General features: G+C 39.3%; 1 protein-coding gene across 1 annotated transcript in view; it reads left to right on the top strand.

Moving 5' to 3' along the window:
* LOC139735361 (uncharacterized) overlaps positions 1 to 26371 on the top strand; it is a 75531-nt gene that overhangs the window by 26674 nt on the left and 22486 nt on the right. The gene's annotated exons all lie outside the window — the stretch shown is intronic.

The raw sequence follows: 26371 nt of genomic DNA, 5'->3' as shown, positions 1-26371 counted from the left end.
CTTGATGAAGAAGAATTTACCTTTTATTCGACAAATCTGAACATTTGGGCTAAATTGCCTGATTTATGGTATAGAATTACAGTTTGTATTATTTATGTTGTGATAAAGTTATTGCAGACCTTTCTTTTTTTTCCCAGTCTCAAATTGGTTTTGTCTCTTTTCCATCCATGAGGTACAGTATGTGAATGTGGGTACAGAAACCGTATTTACAAATTAGTCAGCGGTTGCTTTGGGACTTCAACACAATCATTAATAGAATGTTTGTTAATCCATGTAGGCCTCCTAAAGTGTAGGTTAGTCTGGTAATCCCTTCACAGTGAACTTGCCTTGGAGTTTTGAGTCCCATTTGGTTCCACACATTATTGTAAAAGTGATGCAGTCTACTTCATATACTTCGTATTTTACTTATCAAACCCCCTTTCCTCGAAAGTACATTCCTGTATTTTTTGTTTTCTATCGTACTGGTATATTTTAGTGGGTCAGCAAACTATAGAATTTGGTAAGTGATATCATTTCAAAGCTGAGAATCTCCTCTTTTAGAAATTGACTTGAACTTTGAAAATGAAACCTTGTCTAATGACATTTTTTAAAAGGTTTTGTTATTAGGTTTTGTAATCCAGGTATTAGGACTTTATACCCTGTGAAGACTCTTTCTGTACAAGACTTTCCATGTACATTTTCCTTGTTAGTAGAGTTGTACAAATGAAAAATCATGTGTCCGTGACACAGCTGCTATACACCCCCTTGAGCATTCATGCCTTTTTCGTTGGAGTTATATTTTAGTGGAGAAGGGAGACCCATAAATATCTGTAAACATCATTGACATTTGGGCTGGCATTGTCAATATCTGCAGTCACAAGCATTTCATTGTGAATTTATGAGAGGGCTTTGCCAATATCAGAGACCATATCCCTGCTATGCAGAACTCCCTAAGAGTATATATTTCATATGACTTGTCATATCAGTACCATTCCATCATGTATTAAAATAGTTTGTCAATTCAGATTGAGTCACTACTTAGATTTGAATGTATTTTGATAAGAGTTCCTCTGCCAAAAAAAAAAAAAAAAAATGGATGGATACGATTTGTATATGAGGATATATACACATACATTATTATGACAGTCATAGAACAGCATATTTCTCTCCTTTTCTGCATTTTGATGTCCATAAAAATATATTATCTTTACTTTATAACTTGGCCAACAGATGGGTTGGAAAGAGATAGTACATTAAAGTACAGTGCCTTCCAAGCAGCTGCCAAAGTGGCTATCAAAATACAGTTATTCCTTTTGATTATACATACAGATAATTTGTTGATATCATTGGGGGTGGGGAGGGAAATGAATGATGGAAGTAGAGAGACAGTGAGAGGGAAAGAGGTAGGAAGAGATTAAGAATAATGGCAATTGAAGAGAGGCGAACAGGAGTAGACTCATATCTTGGCAACTATATATTCCAATTTTGTGAAGAATAGTGGAATTTTATATCTAATCATGATAAATGGCTTGAATTGAAGATGCCGTTTGGCCACTCTCTGTATATTAGCTTGTTGTATTCCTTAGGACGTTGTCCCCCTGTGCCCTCCCCCCCCCCTCCATCAAAACATGGAATAAATTTACAGCAGGTTACATGGGTGTATGCAAGGGGGGGTCGGGAGGGTCGTACGACCCCCCCCCCCCCCCCAAATTTTCAAAAGGTCCACTTTTTGTAAGATACATTTTTGGAGGGCTTTTTACCCTATATACAATCAAGAAAAAACAAGTGACCAAGTGGTGTTCCAGCAAATTGTCAAAAACCTCGTAAATTTCGTAAGTTAATTTCAATGGCAATGCCATACCTTATTTCTAAGACGCACTGCCATGCCGAAAAAGTAACTTTTGTATGCACCAAATGGCCCCATTTTAAGATATAAAATTCAAAAACTCCCTACCGTGGGAGGGGGGACACCCCCCTCCCACACCCTCCCCCGGTCGGTCGCTCCGCTCCCTCGCAAAAAAGGTCCAAAAATTTTGATTACAACCCCCCTGGAAAAAATCCTGGATACACCCCTGGGTTACCCTCATTCAGCTGCGTGAAGCATGTTGTTACTACCAGTCTTCCATGAGGCCTGTTCAGATCAAGTTTGGTTAAAACAAAAATGACAGATTACAAATGTGGGACAAAAAAAAAATAGTAAAGATTGACATCTAATACAGTCTTAAATTATAATTTAAAAATGGTACATCCTTATGATTAAGGAAGCAAAATATTGGCTTTTCAGTTTGTGTTGCGGGAAATAGTTAAAACAGTATGTATTGTATGAAACTGATCACCTATTTCTTTCTGGAAGTTTGCTCAATACAGCAAAGTACTTTTGCAGTGGTGAATTTGATAGGGCCCTTCTAGAGTCTTTCTAGTTTTTTTACATAAAAAATAATTCCTGCAATATCATGATTTTAACACGTTCCTCCTGCAATTCTCCAATAGCCTTCAATGCCCTCAAACAAGATTCTTTTTGTTTCATGCGGCGATAAATGTTGTCAGCTCCAATTCACAAAAGCTTCTCGCGATGAATGTTCCAGGTTTTACAGTTTAGTGCATCATGGATTTGTTCATGAGTATCTTTAAAATACCATCACAATGAAAATCGTGTGATGTCTGTAGAGCTGCATCCTTGGATAATGACATGAATTTGCTTAAAGTATGGTGAACAAGAAAAAAAGGACGGTATTCATAAACAAGGTGATATATATATTTCTGGAAAGCTTAAGTCTCTAGAAATATGAATAATTAACTTTCGGAAGGTAAAAACTTCTCCAGAACGATGGAGAGATGGTGTTCTGAGACCCTTTTTAGACCACCAAGCCCCGATCTGACGATGAAATTTTGGTGACCAAATTATGACATCACGAAATGTGCACTGTGCTACCACTCCATCCACACAGTGGGCTCCGTCTATGGAGAGCCGTTGCGGATGTGATTCGTTTGGGGCATACGTATGGAGAGACAGTGTGCCCGTTTCCATGTATGCCCCAAACGAGTTGTGTCCACGACAGCCTTCCATATCCGTCGCCTCCCCTCCTCGTTTCTTCTACCACTCTGACTTTGCTACTGTCATCATCAGTGTCATTGTCACTGTCATCACTCAATTCACTCTCGATGTCAAACTCAAAGTCTTTCCGTACAATATAAGGTAAAAATTGGAGGTTTTAATGTCTCAGCTGAGAAAGCAGAGGCGACTAAAGACAGGCCAGATATTGCATCCACTATTCAAGAAATACGTGCTTTATGAATGGCGGCCTCGATGTCCCGCTGAACTCGTAAAGGGTTTTGTTCATTTCGTGACGTCATATTTTAGGGCTCGAAAAAGACGGCTGTTCCGGAGCGAATACAGGTGAAGCAAACCAATCAGTTTTAACTCACGATTTTTCAGTGGCGCGAATATCTTTTAATAAGTCACATTAAAAATCTATTTTAGGAGACATTTCCCTTTGCTTTCACACCTGCTTTTATACGATTTTCTTGATTTTAATGTCTCGTTCACCATACTTTAAACATTCAAAGGCAGGACATTCCCAGAGACCACCTGCAGGAGTGGTGAGTGTGTATCTCATTGGCTGGGAGACTGTTGGTGGCAATCTGTTGGCAACTCAAATATCACTGGTCCCACAGAGATGTCTACACGACGTCTCCTGGAGACTACTCTAGTAGTCTGATTTCTGATGAGTCACAAGAAAATCAAAGATGTTCAACGTTCTCAGAGACTTTTTCTTGTCTCTGGCTGATCTCAGAGACTTTTCCGCAGCATTACCGTGTAACGTTTCCTTTAGTCGCAGCCAAGTTGTGAGGACTGATTTCATCTGTGATCTTGTGGACACCAAACACTAACGGCGACCTGCCTGCAGTGACGTGGAGATGTTGCGAATACATCTCCAAAGCTGAGAAGATGTCTCTGAGATGTTGTGGCGACATTTCTTCTACTTCCAGGAGAACAAGTTGTCTCTATGTTTGTAGACGTCTCAGTCATTGCCCTTCTAGCTGAATATGCAAGCCATTCTCTTTTGTTTTTTGTTTTGTTTTTTTTTTTTTTTTGGGGGGGGTCTTTTGAGTCAAATATGTTGCAGCAACTGATCAGTTGCAGCAGTCATGGCGATGTCTCTTCCAGTGAGATAGGTGTTTCACTATCGTGAAATTGCCTCTTCCTCATCCATTGCTTAGATTGCCACTGTCTCTCATCAGCTGTAACATTCCTTTTCATTATGTCAGCGCACTTCAGCAAAAGAAATGTAAGGAGTTTATATACAGTACATGTAACTTTTATGCGGCAGTACTGTATAAGATATTTCATTATTTCATCGCACTTCAGAAAAAAGATATGTAATGAGTTCATGTACACGTAGCCAAGTCATGAATACAACTTGCTATCAAATGGTGCTGTTGGAAAGCTTATGCATGTTTTTTTTATGCAGAAGATAACTAATTTGTGAAGGGTTCTTTAATCTTTAGAGATGACATTTCGTGAAAATTATGAACTTTTCTCATCAGTCATCTTTCAGACATTGCCAATCCCTTACAGGGATTTAAAAGGTACTGTACTCAGTGTAGTATTAGAAATAAATTCAGTTTTTCTAGCTCAGCATAGTCCATTGCTATGGATACGGTCATGCGGTCGAAATGTCTACGTAAACAGTGATATTTTCCTCCGTGGGTGGGAGGAGTATTGGTTATTTGCTGACATTTAGCCCCGCACCAGCATTTTATTGATATACTCTCCTGTAAAGCTTTACTTTGTCACAGCAGACTTTCATCCCAGCTTAGCTGGGAAATTGGAAAGGCTTTCGTTACCAATATGTAGTCTGTCTTCAAGATGGTGGCCGGATGCTCATCTCACCGACCACTACCTTACCCAAGGATCATTCATGATACTCTTAAAGCAAGGCTACCATTCTCTGTCACTATGGTGTTACTTAGACCTGTGATTACATAAGTTCATACACGTATATTTATGTCAAATGTGAGTAAAATTTGTACTAACAACATGATATTATGTAATTGAAAGAAACCATAAGTATGAGATGACTGACTATTTGAGGTACAACCAGTAAACTATGCTCTGCCACACCAAGTGACTGGAAATGCATTCTTTGTGACATATGATACATTAATGTTTGCTGTCATACATGTATATTTAAGTACCTGTATGTACTTATGTGATAATACAAAGATTCTGGCTATGAGGATTCATGTAAGGGAAAGAACAGAGAAAGAGTTCCATATGTATCCCTCACTAACCAAGGAGTACTCTTGGTATCCGCATTACCCTAGGACAGAGAGATCAGTGTTACCCTAACCCTCATCCTAACCGTAACCCTAAACTCTATCAAGCCACCTAAATTTAATCATATTACTTATACATACCACTTTTTTCAGTTTTAGCAGGGGGTACATATGGAACTCTTGCCAAGAACAGAAAGAGAGAGATCTCCGAAAATATTCAGGCTTGATATATGGATTATGAACTGTCTTTATATTTTCTTTGAAACCATGTGTATAAAGGAGCGCATGGAATATGTTCAGGAATTTAAAATTCTTGCACAGCATTGCATGTCTCCTTGAGGAAGTGCATTGCTGAGGGTGATCAAGTCTTAGCTGGGCTAATAAAGGGCTTTTTACACTTGTGTTTCTTAACCCCGGACTTTCTCTGACCCAGGACTATCGTTAGTCCCGTACCAATTTTTTCAGCTTTTTACACTTGCCAATTAGTCCCGTACTATCTCTTGTCCGGGGCTAAGGAGAAAACTGACCTTTTTACACTCGTATTTCTTAGCCCCGGACTTTCCAAACCACATGAATATTCATAATTATGCTGTGTACTGTGTACACACGTACACGCACGCACCAGCAGCACTTGATTACCTCGTTTCTGATTGGTCAGTGAAGGTCGGACTTCGTCTCCGTCGCTTAGCCCAGGATTATTTTTTCGTTCTGTTTACACTCACTTGCTTGGCACCGCAATTGCAGTGCTAACCCCTGCTATTTTGCAGGGCCAGATAGTACCGTACTATCGGTGGGGCTAGCCCACTTTGGCAAAAACGAGTGTAAACAGAAAGTGGGCTAAGGATAGTCCCGTACCAACGGTGGGGCTAAGGCCCCCCCTTAGCCCCACCGTTGGTCCGGGGCTAAGCAAAAATTTACAAGTGTAAAAAGCCCTTAAGAGAAGGTAGTCTCTTCCCAAGACTGAGACATTCGCCGTCAGTAAGAGGAAGGTCGACTGATTGGGCGGGTAACTGATCACACTGTGGAAGTGCCAGATCACAGATCAGGGTAGTCATTTTCATGTGTTCTCCCTCGGGTATCACACTTCATAGTGGGGAGTATTACCTTGGTGCAGCCTTCTCAAAGGCTGGAGTGAAATTCGTTCTGACACGATGTCAAGGATATACAACTACAAATAGGAACCAATCCATTGGAGATTCTTAAGGAGACAAATTTGCTGGCTGGAAAAAATAGTCTAGCCTTCAGAGCTCTTGCGGTATACTCCTTAGCCATCCAGTTTGCCATGTTCCTGACCAATCATGCAGTATTTTCTTCTTAAAGAAATAAAGCAAAGCGCAAGCAAAGAAAAAATGAAACAGTCTTAAAAAGAGAACAACCAAATGCATAGATATGTAGGTTTAGCAAAATCAAAGAGTGATACTTTCTCAAAGCATTTTAATCTTAATAAAGACCATTTTGACTATCTATTTATCTATCTATCTATCTATCATCCTCTTTGTTTCACACTTTCATTCTATCATAAAGTACAACTGCGCTCCTTGGGGAAGTGTGATTTCTGTGAAGAATATGATGAGTTTTTACCAGTGATTAGGCAAAGCTGCAAGTAAATATTAGGGTACCAGTAAATCATATTTAGTGTGCATTGCCATGTTTAGAAAGCTAGTCGCAACTCTCACATTTTTTTAATACCAATTCTCTATAACAGAATGTCTTGTGTGGTTCCTCTCAACTGACTTGAAAGGAAAACAAATCATAATCAGATGACATAGGTCTAATCAGTCAATGCTGGCTTAAACTGCTTATATTTATAAAAACAGTGTTAACTTGCCAATATGTTTTCCTTTTTTTGAGTGAGTAAAATAGCTTTGAGGACTATTTTTAAAAATTGAGGTTCAGTTTTGAAAGGGAAAGGCTTATGGCAAGTTTACGAGTCTACTTTTTGTGTTTTTGTGTTTTTTGTACAGTATCATTAATCTTTATCATTTGTATCCATAGAGCATAGAGCTTATTTCTGCTAACAACTACTGCTGCAACCACCACCACCACTACTGCCAGTACTACTGATTTTGATAACAATAATTGTAATCTATGGTATGTTGTAATAACTAGAGAAAAGGGACTAAACCTGTACTGATGGCATTTTGGTCTGAACCCTTAGACTATTTGTCACATAGTAGAGTGACCTCCAGACAGAAAGAATTACACTATCTTAATAGGTCAATTTTGAAAATGTGAGAGAATGTTAAGAACTGTAGCGCTGATATGTGGCCAATAGAGGATATCTTATGGGTAATGTATTCATCTGATGGAGAATGAATACATAGGCCTATAATAGGCCTGCATATTAAGTGGGAGAAAAGCAGTGCAGGAATGCCAAAAAAAAAAAAAAAAAATCTTTAAAAAACTAGATCATGAGAAATTGAGGGAACATGGAATCAAGGATGGGCAGTTTGTTTTCTTCACATGTGCAACATCATTAATGACAGTCTAGATATCTGATAATGAATAAGTCAGCTTTTATTTGTTTACGATTTTTTAAAAACCAATCTAGGGCCTACCCTGCAGATAGAATAATATCTGTATTTATTTTTTTGCTCAAGCCCTGCTAAATACATTGTTTTCAACCTATTGATGTGGTAGAAGAAAATGTTCCATGTGTCATGCCGACGTGAGCTCATTTGTTAAAATAGGACAGATATCAAAAGATTAAAACATTCTTCGCTTTTATATTTCAAGATCATATGATGGGTGATTTCATGCTACAGTGAAATTGTTTGCCTCACATATTGTACACTCAATCATTCTGTGATGTCAGCAAGGAAAAATTTCTAAATCAAGGAATGTTTGGAAGGAAATAGCGCGTCCACGGGAATGAGGTGGCAGGAATGCCAAGATCGGAAACTTGGCCAAGAAAGTGGTAGTTTTCCTGACCCTAAGTGACCTTCCACATATTTCCAGGGCTGACAGCACTCTTTAGGTATGGGAGTAGTCCTGGCCGTTCTGTAGTGTCTGATTGGCTAGTGACAAGCAGTGAATATTATCCATGCCACCCAGTGGTAGCCAGGTCCCTCTATCTCCCCTTCACTTCATCACCCCAACCCACTGCCTGTTCTTTCCCCTTCTCTATTTTTGTCTCTCTCTTCCTCTCTCCATCTGCCTTTCTCTCTCTCTTTCCATCTCCCATTTGTATATCTATGTCTATATGCATATGTATGTATGTATATAGATATAGTATACATATACTGTAGAACACGATTGGTTATATTCGCGGCATGAAAATTTCGCGAATTGGAGCTGACGGCCTTTCTCACAGCATGAAATTTCCCTGACTTGCCACTGGCATCCATTGCATACTGCGTAGGCAAGAACTTTCTTGTGCATTTTAATTTCGCAAATTTTACTGCTCGCGAAATTCACGAAATCAAAATGCACGCGAACATTCCTCGTTTTACAGTCTATATCTACATGCTTACATACATACATGCACATACGTATATGTACCCTATCGTCTTCAAAGGGCTAGTTCACCTTAATACATACATGTGGATTGAGTGAACGCAGCAATATCAGTAGAACACATCAGTGAAAATTTGAGGAAAATCAAACAATCCATTCAAAATGGCTGCGCTGTCACTGCTGGATGACAAGACTATTTCAGTTTGTGATGTAACATGTGTAGAACGATATAACGAAAATATAAGGAGAATTTTTTGAATGTACTCATTCCCCTGATTTTTCTCAAACTTTCACTGATGTATTCTTGCTCAAGTTGCTGCATTCTGTAAGTGTAATGTTGAAGATGATGATGATGATGATGATGATGATGATGATACACAGCATAATGAAATAACACTTTGGTAAACCCATCTGAGATATCAAATGGTATAAATCCATATATGTTATCTTTACATTATAAGTGAATGACATGCATGCATTATAGTGATTTATGATACTGTACATTACCACCCCCCCCCCCTATTACTGTTGCAGGTATATGAACCTTACTGGCATACTTGCATTAAATGATATCAAAATCAAGTCAAGGCAACTGAAATGAAGGGAGAAAATATCTGCACATATAATTACTATCAGGGCACAAGATGCCCATGGACTGAAGCTGTTTGTACAATGTACTGGTACTCAAACTGTTCAACTATTTGCTTAGCTGATTCATTGCATTACTTGCACTTCTCGTCACTCCAGCTTTCTGTTCCCAGCACATGAAAGGCATAAAGTGTACTAGTTGATCAAATCTGGTGTTGATAACTCTTGTCTGTGAAATGCAAAATAGATTTGACAGAAAACTGATGTATCTGTGCTGTTGGACTGTGAACTTATTGCACATGAATCTGTGGTCAAGTTGTCTAAATTGTACTTCTGGTTAGTATTTTTTTTCACCCGTTTTCCATTGATTCTCATTCAATGCTATTATTTCCTCAGATCTAGTGTGTAGTATAGACTGGAATGATATATCAGAATCATACTGTTTTCAGAGTGAAATGCCCTTCTCTGAAACCCTTAAATGCTTGAAGGCTCTTTAGTCACCATTCAAGAACAAAGACCATATGTATTGTGAGATTAGTGAGGGAGTTTTGTGTTGGTACAGGGACAGTTATTGTGGATGACAAAAAAAAAAAAAACCCAGAGGACGAATCAACAGGCTGCCACTCCAGAGTGGAGCAAGTCGCAGTCGGTCGCAGAATTCAGCTTCGCTGTGAAGTGGTCCCGCTGGTGATTAATGCATTCCTGGAAGGCCTCGGATGGAAGGTCGCTTCAATTATCTGTTATAGGTGGAGGCATGCTGCTTGTGGATGGTGCACCACGGTAACGCTGCTTAGAGCAATGGGATGCCTTATGGGCTGCGTGCAGTCTCCCTCCCTGTGGCATTGCATGGCAACAGTGCAATCCGGATTTCTAGTGGTGCAAGCCGAGTGGGCATGCACTCTTAGCCATCCCTCCATCTCTCCCCCTCTTTTTTCTGTCTTTCTCCCTATCGCCGTCTCGCTCTCCTGTGATGGACTCTCGCTGGCTAGGAGTTATTTGCTCAGAGCTCTTCTAGGATGATATCAAGACCGCCATTCACCATTGATACCTTGATGAGAATCAGTGAGCTTGGGATGGCATCACTCTAGAGGCAGGTAGGAGTAATCGTGTCTCACCAGTGGCATCTGTAGTAGGCTCATTTTGCCCCTCCATTTAATCTGCCCAGCAGACCTGTGGTGTGCCTTGTTGTGTCTTTCAGAATATGAATGTGAAATGTAATCTGATTTTGGTCATCAGTTTCACTGTGTTGCTGTGATTTTGAAAATGATGATACCCTACAATTAGGTGATGAGGATATAAAAATTGAATCCCTGTCAAATTAAGTGTTTGACTATGTATGAAAAATCATTTTATGTTCATGACAGCATCATGTAGCTTTATGTTCTTTAGGCATAGAGGGGTCCTATATGTAACATAACAAATCAAATCTTAGATTATTCTTTCTCTTGAACAAATCTTATTTTTCCCTTTACTTTTTTATTGTATGATGCAGTTTGAAATGTTTTTTTTTTTCTTCTACATATTTACTGCACTAATGTATTTGAAAGCTGATGCTGAGATTTCACAGAGCCCACTTAATTCTCTTCCTATATCTATTTCATTAATTTGTTTGTTTCTGTAAATTCATCCATTTATTTGTACATATCTTGTTTTAAGTCTTTTATTCAATTAATGATATACTTAAAATTCATTTATTCATGCATTCAAATGTGCAAAAAAAAAATTATGAGCATTCATGAATGATATCAAACTGGAAACAAATTAACTGCGAGTGCTAAGGAAGATTGGTCCATGCATACCTAGAAAATTGAAATTTGACCAATTCTTCTAGGTGTGAAAAATGACATAAATGCACATAGAACTAGGGGGGGGGGGCATTTAGTCTAAGCCTGTAGACATGTTTAATTGATTGACACTAAGAATTCACATTCTCTTGATCATGTGGATTAACATATTCAAACTGAAACCTCAGGAGGGGTTTGATAAAGATCATACCGGTCAGAAAAGTACTCAAGTGGATATAGGGGAATATTTGAATAGTATGATAATTTTCAATCTCGAATTTGGTTTCAGAAATCTGACCAGATGTCAAAATGAATAATTATTGTATCGTTCTCCATACTTCTCTTCTTAACGTGTCAGATACTGTCCTGTGAATAGTGAGGGTCTTCAAAGAGAGGCGGAGAATTTGACCCTTTCCGCTTGACTTCCCCCATCTTATTCAAGTTGAAAGTTACCCTGGGAAGATACAGGCATATCCATCAAATCAAATCTATCATGCAGGCAATTTTTTTTTTGTCCACCTCTGAATATTCACTGCAATCACCCATCTTGCGTTCTACATGATGGGAGGGGGCGGTTCGGCATTTCTTTGAAAAAAATCACCTGTTTATCAGTCATGGACTATTGGATTGGTAGAATTGCAACTGTATGAAAGGAAGGAATTTTGATAAACATGTTTTCTTGAATTTCAAAATGAATGATTGTTATGATTACCATCAATCAAGATCAATCAAGATTGTCATTGTGACAGTGATTATATACATTGTAATCTTCCCATGAAGTATATACACACTGCCTACTCAAACATCATAATTGCAGTTGAAAGAGCCCTTGTACTACTTAGCATATTTGTTGTGTCCAAGGGGCCTCTCAGAGTAAAGAAGACTCTATGTCAAAGCAGAGTTAGCAACCAAGTAAGATCAACATGAACATGAGATACTGTGTTGTTGGGAATTAGAGGTACAGTGTAAGCTCTATTGAATAAACATGTCATATCAGGGAGATGGCAAAGAGCTTATGAATATTTAAAGATGATTATCTTTTCTCCCTAGTTAGTAATGGCTTATGGATGCAGCTACTCGTAGGATTTAAGACATTTAACTTTGACACACCCATTCCATGACTCACAATCAGGTAATAAGGACTTTTTAATTTGTGCGGCCCTACTAGTCAGAGGCTGCTGTGACTGTCTCATACAAGCATATTGCGCATGCGTTGAGCGTTGAGCATCAGATTTTCGAACATGCTAGCCTCACTTTCCACTGGTGACCCAAATGCTGCTCACAGCATCTCACTGCCCTATTCTGATTGGCTCATGGCCCTGTCTTACCCTGATGATTGCCACCAGGCTGCTAGATGAGGTTGCTAAGCTACCTGTGAACAACGTATAGGCATATAGTGTGTGTAAATGGCTAGCACATCAGTAAGCAAGCATGTCTGAAGATGATTTTTTTGTTGTTGCAATGAATGTGCCAACGGGTACAAATTTGCTCTTATAATCTTTTCACAGTTATGTCTATTAAAAGGAAATGATACATTTTCTGTATAGGAAGTATTTGTAATTATCCTCTATATATTCTTCTTTAAATCCGTGAAATGGCTTCATAATCCATTTACGAAGCAGTAACAGCACAGTGGACGAAGATCGCTGGTTATAGCACTGTGTCCATAGCGATACATAGACGCACATATGAGTGGTGAATGTGAAGTTGTACATTGATGCATTAGCGTTGTGCCAAATTAAAAAAGGTTTTCAAGTCAGTCAACGGAACATAGGCCTACGTGCTGAACATCAACGCCTCACTCACCCGATACTTTGACTGCTTTTGGCGACACTCAAAAAGTCCGTGATATTACCTGTCTGTAAGCACTGCAGTGTTTGTTTTAATCCTTTCTGTACCAGGTACTTTGGACAGTGTGTACAAGGCTATAGGGCTTTTTGTGCCAAAACTAGCACTCGAAGGACACAAAGGGTTAAAGAAATGGTTGACTGACCCACAAACAGTCCTTACAGCTATGGCTTGCTTTAACTCTATAGCAAAATCAGCCTGCCCTCAGTGGGTTAGTGAGCCGACAGGACCAGCCTTTCAAAATAGCATTTTTTGATACTATACCCGGTATGCAGTCATGTTGCCTTTAGCAGCAAAGGAGTTAATCTTGTCATTATCCCATAAACAGAGGTTCTTTTTGATTTTTGCCCGACAAAGACTGTCTCAGTTGATATTGTATTATAAGATCTTGATAGTCCATGTCTTTCCAGAGCCCCATTGCATAAAAGTTGAGATCAAACATAATTTGAATATCAGACATGAGTCTTTTCTGAATACTCAATTCTGATTGGCTGACACCTGACTTATAAATGCGTGATCGCATTCTTTTAATGCAACAGGGCCCTTATCAAATAATGATCTCTCCCCCTTTCTGCCTCTGTCTATCTTTCCAATCTTTTCTTCTCTATTTCTAATCTTTTAAGTTTTATGTTTGTCTTTTCCTTTCTTGGACAAAACTGCTTTTATGAGCAATAAACATATTTTAGACACCGTGTTTGACCAGACTGGGCTGGGGGAGGGGAAGGGACCACTGACAGTGACATAACACTGTTGCACTTTCTGTTGATTTGTCTATCTTGACAGATTTTTCACTTAGCTAGATATTCACCGAGAAGATTTTCATCTGGCAAGATAACAAAAAAGCTCATTCAGATTTTATTAGACTTTGCTAAGGGGAGCAGTATTGCTTGTTGATTAACTGGCGAGATTTTATAAACATGAATTGAAGATTAATGATTAAAAGATTCTGATCAAATTGTAAATTATCAATCATTTAGGCAATCATGGGCTAAATATAGGATTCTTCATCAGATTTGGTCCATTGCGTGACAGCTAGGGACCAGGAATTCATTCATGAGATTTGTAATACCAGAGGAAGGTCAGAGGTGAATGGTCAAAGTCAAACGTAAAATTGACTTTGAAAATGTAAAATGTCTAGAGGAATTTTGTAGTTCTATGGACTCACAGCAAAATGTTCAATTCACTTTATCAGATTCTGACCATTCTTATTACATTGAAAGACCAGTCAGCTAATGACATTTCTGGAAAATATTCATATATGATCAGTCATGTTATCCTGTTTTCTGCAACTGGTAAAGTTATTTGGCAGTGTGAAGACATGTTGAATATATTTGAAATTGTCATAATTCCTTGAAGATCCATTGTTATTTTGAATTACTCTGATCTTTCATCTCCATCTTCATTTCCCCCTTCCTTCCTTCCTTCCTTCCTTCCTTCCTTCCTTCCTTTTCATTTTCTGTCTCTTCTTTCTCTTTTTTCCTCCTACTATTTCTCCATCCCCCCACCCCAACCCCCTCCTCCTCCCCCGCAATGCATCACCCTGTCCTGGACATAATTCGTGACACTGCATGCAATGACTGCACTACTGAGCATTATACTGTGGTATGAAGATTGCCCAAGCAAAGTGGCCTGGGCATGCCACAGCGGTTGGGGTAGAATTAAAGGTAGCATGGGCTCTTGGACAAAGAATGATATTCAATCGAAGTCACAGCTCGGTCTTAGGAACTTTGCAACCAGTGAGTGTCTTACTAGATTACAGTGTGTAAATATTGTGTGAGGTGTGTTTAGTGTGGATTACAGAGTACATGTAAGTAGATCAGCTATGGGCTCAGATTTAACCCTTGTAAGACTAGTCCCCCAGTATGCTTTGGCAGGTGTCTATGGGGAAATGTGTGTGGTAGCAAAATCAGCTTGTCCTCAGCGGGTTAAGGACAGAGTTGCTGTAACTCCTTTGAGGATTTATATTCGTGCCTAGTGTCAGAATATGTTAAGAGACGCCTGCGAGAAGCATGTGTTGCCATGGTGATGAGGGTGTATGGTGGGTACATCGATGTGAATAATTTCTACCCTCACCCCATTTGTTCAACCTCAGATCTTCAAGCACCCCACCGATTTCTACGTCAGTTGTTTGCATGCTTTCCACTTCATGTCTGTACCCATTCTCTGCTTGTTTGTTTGTTTGTTATTTCTTAGCTGGGATGATTGTGACACAGCTTGATTTTATTTCATATCTATGAAAGTGTTGATTTTTTGTTCCTCCTGTCAAAGGTGGATCTGTTCTACCTCATGAGCAATCTAGTCTAAGAGGATGAGGAAATGAGAGAAGCACTTTTAGAGCGCAGACCTCTGCCAAGCAGCTAATTTACACCAATGATCTTGTTCTTCAGTAGAGATCAGTGATTTCCACCCTAGACAAGACTCTTGTCCTTTTTTGTGTCCGTATTCTTTTTTGTCACCCTCTTGTTTTCACTATCTGCATAAGCTTACGAAAAAAGGACAAGGAAACTTTGACACCGCCGCTGGTTCACATGAGGTTCATTGTCCCCGCCCACTGGCCTGTCTGTCACACACATCGTGTTCAAATATGGCTTGCGCGTAAATGCGCTCTTTATGCTTTTAAGGGCAGTACTCATGCTTGGTACTGTTGACAGGTGCTTCAGAGAGCCAATGGGAAATGTTCCCTTTGAACTTGTAACTGCCCATGCATGTTATCTGCGTTTCGATCTTGATGCAAATTGTCCAAAAATCCGGGCGGTAATTATGAAGCTGTCTCTGTTATTGAGCTACAGAGGGCGTTATTGCTATATATGTAATTGGGGGATAGAAAATACCGCCCGGGCAGCGGGCTATTTTCACCCATACGTATGCATGCTAAAAATTACCCGAATTCCTAATATAGAAGCTTTTTGTTACGTCATCAACCCTCAAATGCATGGTGCCTTGCAGTAGAGCATGAAAACCTAAAAAATGTACAGTTTGAACTCCCAAGTTCATTGACCCCACCTCCCAAAATATTGAATATCCTTCATTAAATCTATAAAAGTTTCCGGATCACTACCAAATTCAAATCATCTACTCCTTGTGCCATTTTCAACCTTTCCTACAAGTTTCATCTAAATCTGTTCACAACTTTTTGAGTTATTTTGCACACGGACACATAAACAGTAACGAAAACATACATGTATTAAACCTCCTCCCTGGCGGAGGTAATGAGCAATGGGAAGTAGATTTTCACACAGTGCCAAGTACCACAATGAGCCAGTGTAGTACAATATGTCAATACAGTAATCTCCGCATAATCGGGTAGGCTCGAGCAGAGCGTTTCTTGCCCGATTAAGCGGAGTACCCGATTAACAGAAGAACACGTCTCGTTCACAATTGACACACAAAATGTGTATGTACATGCATTGTACAGTGCACCAAACATCTACACTGTATGCTTAACACGCGTGCTTGCACGACACATTATTCATACCTTGCACTTGCTCAGTTACGAGCAATAATTTACACTCTCTTTATGGACAATGTCTTCAGAAAACTTTGTCATTTGACTATGGACTCCTCGCTAACACGCAGGCTTTCTTCCGAATGTAGTCTCTTTGCGTGCATTAGTCACGTAGAACGTCAGGTTACTTTTCGAGAAGTGACTGGGGAAATTAAAGTAAAATTTTGGAGCTGGTGCATGGCCTGATTTTCGTTGCAAACATCTCGTATTGTGAATTTTGGTGCGGAGCAAGGGAGGAGCGCAAGTGTGTTCAACTCATGTCTGTCTAAGCAATTGTGAGCAGTGAGTGCCAGCTACATGTGTAATGTTCGTTTTACGTGTGGCAAGTCGGTACTGGCACATGTGTTTTCATGTTTAATCACTCCCAAATGATCGGTCTTCTTTGCAAATTAAACAGAGAATGCGATTGGCCGTGGAAATTTTGACATTCATGATTTTTTTGAAGTGTTATATCTTCGATAATTTGTGGGTAGAAATTAGATTAGAAGAAAATTTTCTACCCATTTAAGCGGAGAGGCGACCCGATTATCAGGTAATTTTAATGCGCATTGGAACTGATTTTGACGTTACTACCCAATTAAACGGACTACCCGTTTAAGCGATACCCGATTACGCAGAGAGTACTGTACTGTCCAGCGATTCTTGTCAAAAAGTTCCATGGAGAAGAAGCTTGTTTGAGGTTGTTAGGAGAAAGTGTACAACTGGGTTGCTGGAAATGCAGCGTTTCATCACTGTTGCTGGTTACATTTATACTTGGAACCAAGGTTACAAAAACTCGTAGAAGAGGAATTATGTACATGTGAAATGAGATTCCAGCACAGGCTGTTATCAACTTTCCCATGTTTGAAACATTTCAAAACCCACTATCAAAACACGTTTGCAAACGCCTTTTGGATCGTGTTTGTGGAATTGTTTAGGTTTATCAACTCTGTTGTGAGTCAATTGGGAGGCCTTACTGTGCAGCTCCTTTGCACAGTCTGACCTGAGGAGCAGCGATGTATAGTTGGCAGCAATATGCGTTGGCAGGTCTGAGCTATAAACGTGTTTCAAAATGAATTCAGAAATGTGTTTCAGGCCCAAACACATTTGCGATCGCACTTTTTTTTTGCATTTCTGAAATATGTTTCTAACCATTTAGGCCTAATCAAAACAGCTTTGCATTTATCAGCTTCCCAAAACTCCATGAAAATTGTTTGGAAACCATAATCTGCACCAGATTTGAGTTGATAAAAAAGAAAGAAGCTAGTGCCTTTCTGAATTTAATGATTGCAAACTAGCTATGGTATTATTTGGCATGCAATCTTGACCAAAAAATGAACCTGTACAATAATTATATCATGCTTTTACAGCACAAGGGGAGTGATGAAGGTAATAATGAGAGCTGATAGTATATGATTTTCCATCATTATGTGAGCATTTTTAATACTGATTGTTAGTGGGTTTTTGTCATACCATCAGGTATCATACCCTGTTAACAGACCATAGAGTTCAGGGTAGCCTCCGGAGAATGCACAGGAACATTGTTACCTTGAGTCTTCTTCGAGTAACACCTGTTAAGATGGTGCTCTCATCGTTCACCCCCTGTTTCGATAATTATCTGTGGAATGTTACCCTGTGTTTTATCTCCAGAGAATGCTCAGGAAACGTCCAAGTACAGCCTGGTAATGCAGGATTTTAGTCTTTACAAGGACTGCTGAGATTGAAGAGAGATAGATGAATGGAAAGTTTAGAAAGCAGTGGAGTAGAAACTAAAGAAGAGAAAAGGATGTAAATAGAAGGAAAGAGATGAAGAGTACCGTAGCCAATAGTGACAGCTTGTAACAGTGGGAAGCACTTGACATTGCATTGAAAGATGCTAGGCACAATGTTACAAGAGCTGGAGTGGGCCTTACTTTTGTGCATATCACTTCATCCGTCCATCTCACTGCTCCTTGAGCCACGAGGAGACTCTGCAAGTTTTCTGTGTCTGAAACTAAAAGCAGGGGCTCCCCCCTCAGTGTTTGCATTCTTTCAATCTTCCTCTTTTTTTCTCCAGTCACTATGCAGAATGGAATGTTAGATTCTTATTCCAATCCAATGTTGGATGCACTGCCTGGGACAGGGTGGTAATGCTGCCAGATCCTCTTGTGTGCAAGGCTCTGGTACGAAAGTGGACAGACTAGAAGATGTTGCATAGTCTGCTCCTCTCCACACAGGCAGGTGATGTCATCATTCTCATTATATCCCTACTAGAGCATGAAAAACTTGCAGGCATGCATTTTAGTGGTGCAGCGGCCTGGCAAAGGCATGATGTGAAAGGGGGTCTACCTCTGGCCCCAAGGGTCATTCTAGGAAGGAAAACATGACCAGGTAGGCATACATTGTACAGGTAAACAGGAGCAATTTCTATCCCACAAGTAGGGTCTACCCCAGCTCAGTTAATTCACTCCCAGAGCTGGGAGTTTTGAACTTGTATGTGTTTAGCCTATTTCCGTATTTATAGAATTAAAGGACCCTTCCATTCTGTCACCACACCTTTAATCACCCCACTGTGGCACACATCCATAATTGGGTCAATTCATACTCGGCCCAGATGCATGCTCATGTACCATGATATGCATTCTCTCTCCCCCCCCCCCCCCCCCCCATATTTGCTAATACTGCTTAAAGTTGTATCATAACCAACATCTCCATCTACCTGTGTATTGTGCATATAAGATTAAAGCAGTGATATGACCATTATCCAGTAGGCCTACAGGGTAACAACTACATTGTGCCCATATATATGGAAAAGCAGAATAATAAAAATGTGTGCATTTTGTATTGCAAAGTATGTTGTTTACACTAGGAGGCATGCCCACTCATCAGCAATTGTGCTTTCAATTTATTCTATAAATATAAAGTATGATCCCTCAATTTCGATATATTTTGTTGTGTGCTCCACTTCTCCTTGAACCAAGAAAGTGCTTTTATGTTTTATTGCCAAGGAATGTCATTGGTGTATGGCATGTGATTGGAGCGTGCCTGGAATATGTGACAAACATTTCATGGAATGTTTTTATTAATAGCATTCTGAGATGATATAAGCTGCAGACTTTTGTAATTTAAAAACACCGATTAAAGCTGCATAAATGATTAAATCTTGCCTATAGTACACTGTCTCCTGGGACCTAACAGATGAAAGAGTCTACTGTATGATAGCATTTCTAAGGGAAACTACGCGTGTACATACTGTGATGTACTACATGTGTGCCACAATGCAGTGACTGTGTGTGTGAGTGGATGTATTTGCGGGGGCCTTGAACCATTCTTTATCCTTCTACACATTGTAGCTTGCTGTAATCGTTATCAGGCTTTGACCAAACACAAGGCCGTCATGTGCTGATCTCTTTAAAGGATTAGTCATTTAGCGCTGGCTAATTGAAGAGACCCCTTTCAGCTCCATACAACCATCTAAAAGATTGTGACTTCTTGCACTTCCAGTCACACTTGCACTAAAACGCACAGTTTTGGGAAGTCTCTTATCACTATTGTGTGCACAAAATCAATTCTTGACAGATATATATGTGATACAGGAAATATTCATACATGATTTCATAACAGGGCAGATGAATAATTGCCAGTTACACATTAGCTATATCTATGTCACATAACCTAGAGTTGTTAGCATTCCAGCCTTGATTTTCCATGCATTTTTCTTTCTAGGGAGTTTTCATTGTAGTTGCTTAGCAACCAGTGTAGGAGACTCTGCACTGATGTTTACCATGCAAAGCTTGGGACTGTGCTCTAGCTGTGTATATACCAAGGAACGGAGGAGCTAGGAGAAGGGAGTGGTTTAATACTGCTGAAATTGAACCTTTGATATGCAGAAGGATTCTCCCAGAAGATGTGCTTTAGTATAGGACTGCACATCAGCTGCGAAACAGGTAGAGCCTAAAAGAAGAAGATGGGTATAATTTGACTTAAGGCCAAGTAAAAAAAGAAAGTAGTTTCTCGTCCGGGTTTTTTGAGCAAGGCGATGAGGGAGGCCCTTACTATTTGATATCTTACTATTTTTTCGAGGATTATCAAAATGAAAGTAATATGTGTTTCTCGTCCGGTAATTCCGAGAAAGGTAACGAGAGAGGGCTTTACTATTTTCTATATCCAATTTATGAAATGAAATATCACTCTGGTAGCTGTGTTATGAGAGACCAGGTCCCAAGTGTATGTCTTGCCTGCACTCTGTGCACTTTCAAACAAATAGACATAATATTTACCATACTTGAAATGAAACTTCATGCATGCAGAAATACATTTGCTTTTTCTTTCCACTACGTACACTACAGATGTCAAGGGAAAATGACCATCTTAATACTGGTATTTAGTGTTGTAATGGCATTTCTGATACCAGTGTACTTGCAATTCTGATGTATTGTGCTATTAATTGAAACAGGTATAAAACATTCTATCAACAAATGTACGACTGAAATAAATTCCATGATAATATTCAAAACACTGCTTTATTTATCGTTGGTGTTTGTGACTTTTTGTGTCCACACAGCTGGTATGTATCTGCATCTCTTCACAGCACAATTGTAGCACATTCAACTGGAAACTGGCTGGTACAATTGCAGATGGATGTCAAAATGATACTGATATGGCATTATAGCATTAAACATTTATTTAAGATGTTTCTTCATGTTCTAAAAAGACATTTGATAATCACTCATCATTTGGATGATGAATGATTGTATCACACTACAGGTGATACGACTCATGGTCGTGTCCGTGAATTTACATCGTAAAGAAAAGTATCCCGCAGAAATACGAGACAAACCAGAGTCCGTGGAAAAGTTATTTATTTTGTAGATATACCCATTTAATAATTCTACATTTGCTGGAAAAGCGCATTCATTTTCTCTTCAAAATAGAACAATACATCGCCGTCAGATGCAACGTTACAGAGCAGAGTGTTTGGGCCTCTACACATTCGAATGTGTTCATGCGTGCGTGCAGACAGCTGATAGACCAGGGGGGACCCCGACAGCTACAGACACGCATACGTATACGCGGCCGGCACGGCCACTGCACTGGCACCGTACATTCCGACACTGCACACACATGCACATAGTCACAATGACATGAAAATGTATACATACAAACTCGATACAATCCTCACAAGCATTTGTACAGTAAAATTCATCCGCTTAAAATATGAGAAACGGGGAAAAATACGAACAATGCGCGAAATATGCGTAGAATATCAGCGATTGTTCGCAAAAGATGCTGCCGCTGTCGCGTTCACGACGTACCGAGTGCGCTGTACATCACAGCCCAGGCGCGCGCAGGCCCGCGCGCCCATCCAACTACAGTTCGACTGCTTTGTGGGTCATTCCTTCTTGCCGAGCTCGCAGTGTGAAATGCGTGCTTTATTACATACGCACTACAGAAGCTACAGCTGTACTCCAGCTAAGTAGAGGACGCAAGGCGTAATTAGAAATGAGACATCACGATTGGTAGGTGAATTGTCGATTTTTTTTTTTTCGGCGGCCGAAAAAATAGTAAATATCAAAAAAGTCGATGCGGCAACTGAAAATCGATGCGGGCGGGGAGCGGGCTGGGACGAGAATTATGAATTTCTTTGTATTTTCAGCGCCATTTTGAAAATAGTAAATAGTAAAAAAATCGATGCGGCGGCCAAAATCGATGCGCGCGAGGACGAGAAACTGGTTTCTTTTTTTACTTGGCCTAATGCAATACAAGGGAGGTACATTTTGTATGTTGCTGAAGAGTTGGTGTGCCTTTAATCATGCGTGAGTTGAGGAGTTCATTGGGCCTTGATCCATCTTACATCCATCCTGATGTGGTTATTTTTATCAGGCATTGAGCAAACAGCAGGCAGTATTTACGGGATGGGTTTGATATGAAGTTTCTTCAAGGAATCAGGGTGTAAGTCAAATTTACACAAACGTATGCAGTATTTTTTATTCATTTGTTTCACGCAGTGCTCACATTCTATATCAACATTATTCATTCAGTTGTGTGGATGTGTTGTGCACAACTCACGTTTTCTGCAAGCTCCAATATTGTAACGCACTGTGCAATATTCAAAGCTATTCTATTTGGCATCGCCATGATTAGTTCTGTCGTCGCTAGACCACGCAGTCTGTTCTGTGAATATGGAGCTATATATTTTTTCTCATTTCCATGAAATGATGCTTTCAGAGGGAGATCATAGTTTATGTATTCAGTTACCAATGCTCACAATTATTTTGTGAGCCATAGTGCCGGGATCTCAAATTTGATGGTGACGTGGAATGCAAGTGAGAAAGATACAATCACAGGTAAAGTCTTAAGTTTTATCAGAAAACCATTCGTAAACCAAAATTGGAACATGGATGTGCAATACTGTTAATGAATGCTCTTTTAATGGAAGAATTCATACCGTGTTAGTATGCAGTCCCACATATTTCATATCATATTTGATAATTCTCGAAGTTCACATTCTTTGTATGATCTTTTAATAGTAAACATTTTGGCCAAATCACAGAAATCAAGAATATTTTTTATCAGTCTTATAAACGATCAACTTCACAGAGTATTGTGTTTCTCAACAGCTTCTCCTAAAATCTGTGAGCAGTTTTGTGCATTCAACTGTTACTGTAGTGATTGGCCTGCCAAAAGTGTCTTTTTGGGCAGGGGCAGCAGAGCTTTTTTTTTTTTTTTTTAATAGCATAGGGGTGTTTCAATAGGAAGAATCTTGGGTGAAACCCTTGGAAATTATCTTTTTTTGTGTGTGTTTTTATTCTGTTTTTCTCATATTTCTTTTGAAAGAGCCAAAATTGTATGGGGGTGCAGATGGTGGCCCCTGTAGGGGAGAGATTTGTAGGGAACTGTCTAATGTTGCCACTTGTCACAGTCATCGCACCATTATGCTCATTATCATTGGGAAGTATGGCAACATAAAAAATTGCAGTGTTTGACTTTATAATTCACATAGCAACTATTATCAAAAACTGATTAATTTATGAAACTAGGGGAAAATTATGGAGTTTTTGCTATCAGGCATCGTTTTATATATGTATCCCAAAGTGGCTTAGAAGTGTGCTGCATGTAACTTTGACTGACGAGAGCAGGATTGCTGCACAGTCTACATGTGACCATGTCGAGTAGGACTAGAAGTCTTGAGAGAAAAATCTTTTTATGCAGAGAGAAAATTCTTATGGCTATCATTGTAACAATGTTACAATTAGCTTTGTATGAAATTTGATAAATCACACTCTGAATCACACATTCGCTGGCAATGCTTTGAGTAGCTTCAGAGGTCTTTCACTATATTGTCACATTTTTATCACTGTCAGTTTGAATGGCCCTATTATAAAAGACAGCATATGATTGGGTTTTTGTTTGTTTGTTTGTTTGTTTTTTATCTGTGTCACTATCAGCATGGAGCTAGTTTGTAGGTCCACGCTCTCAGTGATGCATTGATGTAGCCTAACAGAGTGATCTGTTGTAAAGCAGTTCGTGAGAAAACTTTGCCACATTATCAATTCTGTGCTTAAACCCAAGTTTTCATGACGTGTGTCAATAATATCAAAACCTGCTCTATCCTACCAAGTTTACATAAGTAATCTCGTCATGTAGGGGGCAAAGAGAACACATAGTGTAATGAGCCATCTCTTCTTAAGACAACCAAATACAGTTCGTGATCTAATTCGTAGTATTTCCAAAGGTTACCATGCAACTCTGACAAATGTATTGATCAGATATCCTACGTCACACTAGCATTCATCCAGGGAACACTGACTACTGTAAAAAGAGGAATTTTCGCGTGCACTTTAATTTCGCGAATTTCGCAAAATTAAAATGCACGCGAAAGTCCTTGTTTACATTATATGCATTGAACGCCAGTGGCACTTCGAGAAAATTACATGCCACGAAAAAGGCTGTCGGTTCCAATTCGCGAAAAATTCATGCCGCGAATATATCATGTTTTACAGTAACCCCCCAGAATGGCATATATTTGTCATCTGTGCCTTACTTTTTTTTTATGATTATTGAATGCAAAATCAACATTTTTCCCCTTCGTAATCAGTAAAAGGATTTTCTCTCCCCCCCCCACCCCCACTCATGAGCCACATCTGATCTGATGAGGTCATTAGGAATATAGATCCAAATACGGTGATCTAGATACACGCACACACCAACAAAGTATGGTAATTGCTTTGTTGATGTGCTGCCACCTGGAGGCCACTGAACAGGCGGTATTATCTCAGCTTGCTGAGAGGATCTAGCTCTTTCAAGGCAAATGAAGCTCCTGGGAACCATCTTATATACTGTATAAGGCTGCCACATGAGATGTCATTTTTCATGAGGGATTAAGAAGGGAGTACATCACACTGATTGAAAGTGAGTGGTTCACAAATACGATATGTCTCCCGCATAATCAGGTAGCATTGACATGTGCAGATACGTGCGTGGTACCTGATTAACTGGTGCTGTTTCATTCATGTCACAGATGGTACACACTAATGATGTACTATCTGTATCACATGCACAGCACGGTGTGTCACGACAGCCTCAGCTTGTCTGTTTGACACCTGTAAAGATCCAAGTCACACAACAATCTTCACAGTGACCCCAATTTTAACCAAAATGCTTCACTTAATCAGGGAAAATTATGCATGAAGACAAAAGACATTTCTCTGCTTCTGATCTGTGGGTTGCTCCCAGATTTGAAGACTTTTTGAAATTTGTGATTCCTGTGCTGGGCATTGTGCTGTCCTCTTAGGTGAAATGTTTATTCAACAGCGCCCTCTTTGAATCCCAGGTCACTGTGCCTTTAAGCAGAGTATCCAATAAAGTGATAACCCATTATGTGGAGACTACTGTATTGCTAGTCGAGCGTAACCTGGCTAGACTTGTCTGCTTATTGAATTTCTTCCAAATTAATTCCATCTGAAGGCAGAAGATGACATCAGATGAGAATAAGATGAGCATCAGAGCAGCAGTACGTTTCAGTGAGAAGAAATATTGTGATAGATTGTAAGATGTCCTCAGAATATTGAATTTACATTCCTGCCACAGGAAATTACAAATATATGATTAATATATGGTTTTCTTGGTGTCGCATTCTAATCTCGCGACGAAGGTTGTTGCATTATTTCTGCTAAACTCATCTAGGCTAGCCCAACCCTCAAATTACTTCTCCTTGAGACGTAAATTTGTGATGTTCTGCATTGAATGGTACCTTCCTGTAATGTATTAGATCGTGTCTCTGATATTAGAACAACAAAAATCACATGTATCAAGTAAGAAGTTACAAGGTCTACATGTACGTAGGCTTGAACTTTATCAATATGAGTACATAATGTACGCAGTGTATGTGTATCTGATAGTTTATAACATGTCAGCACTAGTACTTTTTTTTTTTGGTGGAAATTATGATAATTGATATTGTTAATATTTGCTTGACCTCACATGAAGATTAAAGCAATACCAGTGCATCTCAATTTTCTTTCCTTCATGCATTTTATCTCTTTGACATTATTTTTCTACATTGTGTCTGTCATGTCATTGGTATGCACATTGCTATAATTACATTCATTGCATAAATAAAAGCATTAATTGCTAAATCTTAAATTACCTTCTGTGACTTTGTCTTTACATCTCTATTGCCACTGTTATTGAATTGTTATGTTAGTTCTACAATTATCTTTATGGTACTGATCAGTACTTTTTTAATCTTTTGGTATGATGAATGGTGTATGTATTGATATATATTCCCTTCACAGAGTAATGTTAATGAATTCATGTTCTGCCCTATTTTCATGAATCTCACACTACTTGTATACGACCACAAAGAGGCCATCCAATATTTCCTTTCTTTCAGACCAGAGCGAATCACAAATTATTCACCCTCATCTAACACCTCTTGCCCTCCAAACACTTCAATATTTGATGGTCTCCA

The sequence above is a fragment of the Diadema antillarum genome, unplaced genomic scaffold, assembly GCF_040938485.1.
Source record: "Diadema antillarum isolate AM-2024a unplaced genomic scaffold, OU_Dant_1.0 seq00000570_RagTag, whole genome shotgun sequence".
NCBI lineage: Eukaryota > Metazoa > Echinodermata > Echinoidea > Diadematoida > Diadematidae > Diadema > Diadema antillarum.
Note: the sequence above shows the minus strand (reverse complement) of the source record. Positions and strands in the feature narration are given on the sequence as shown.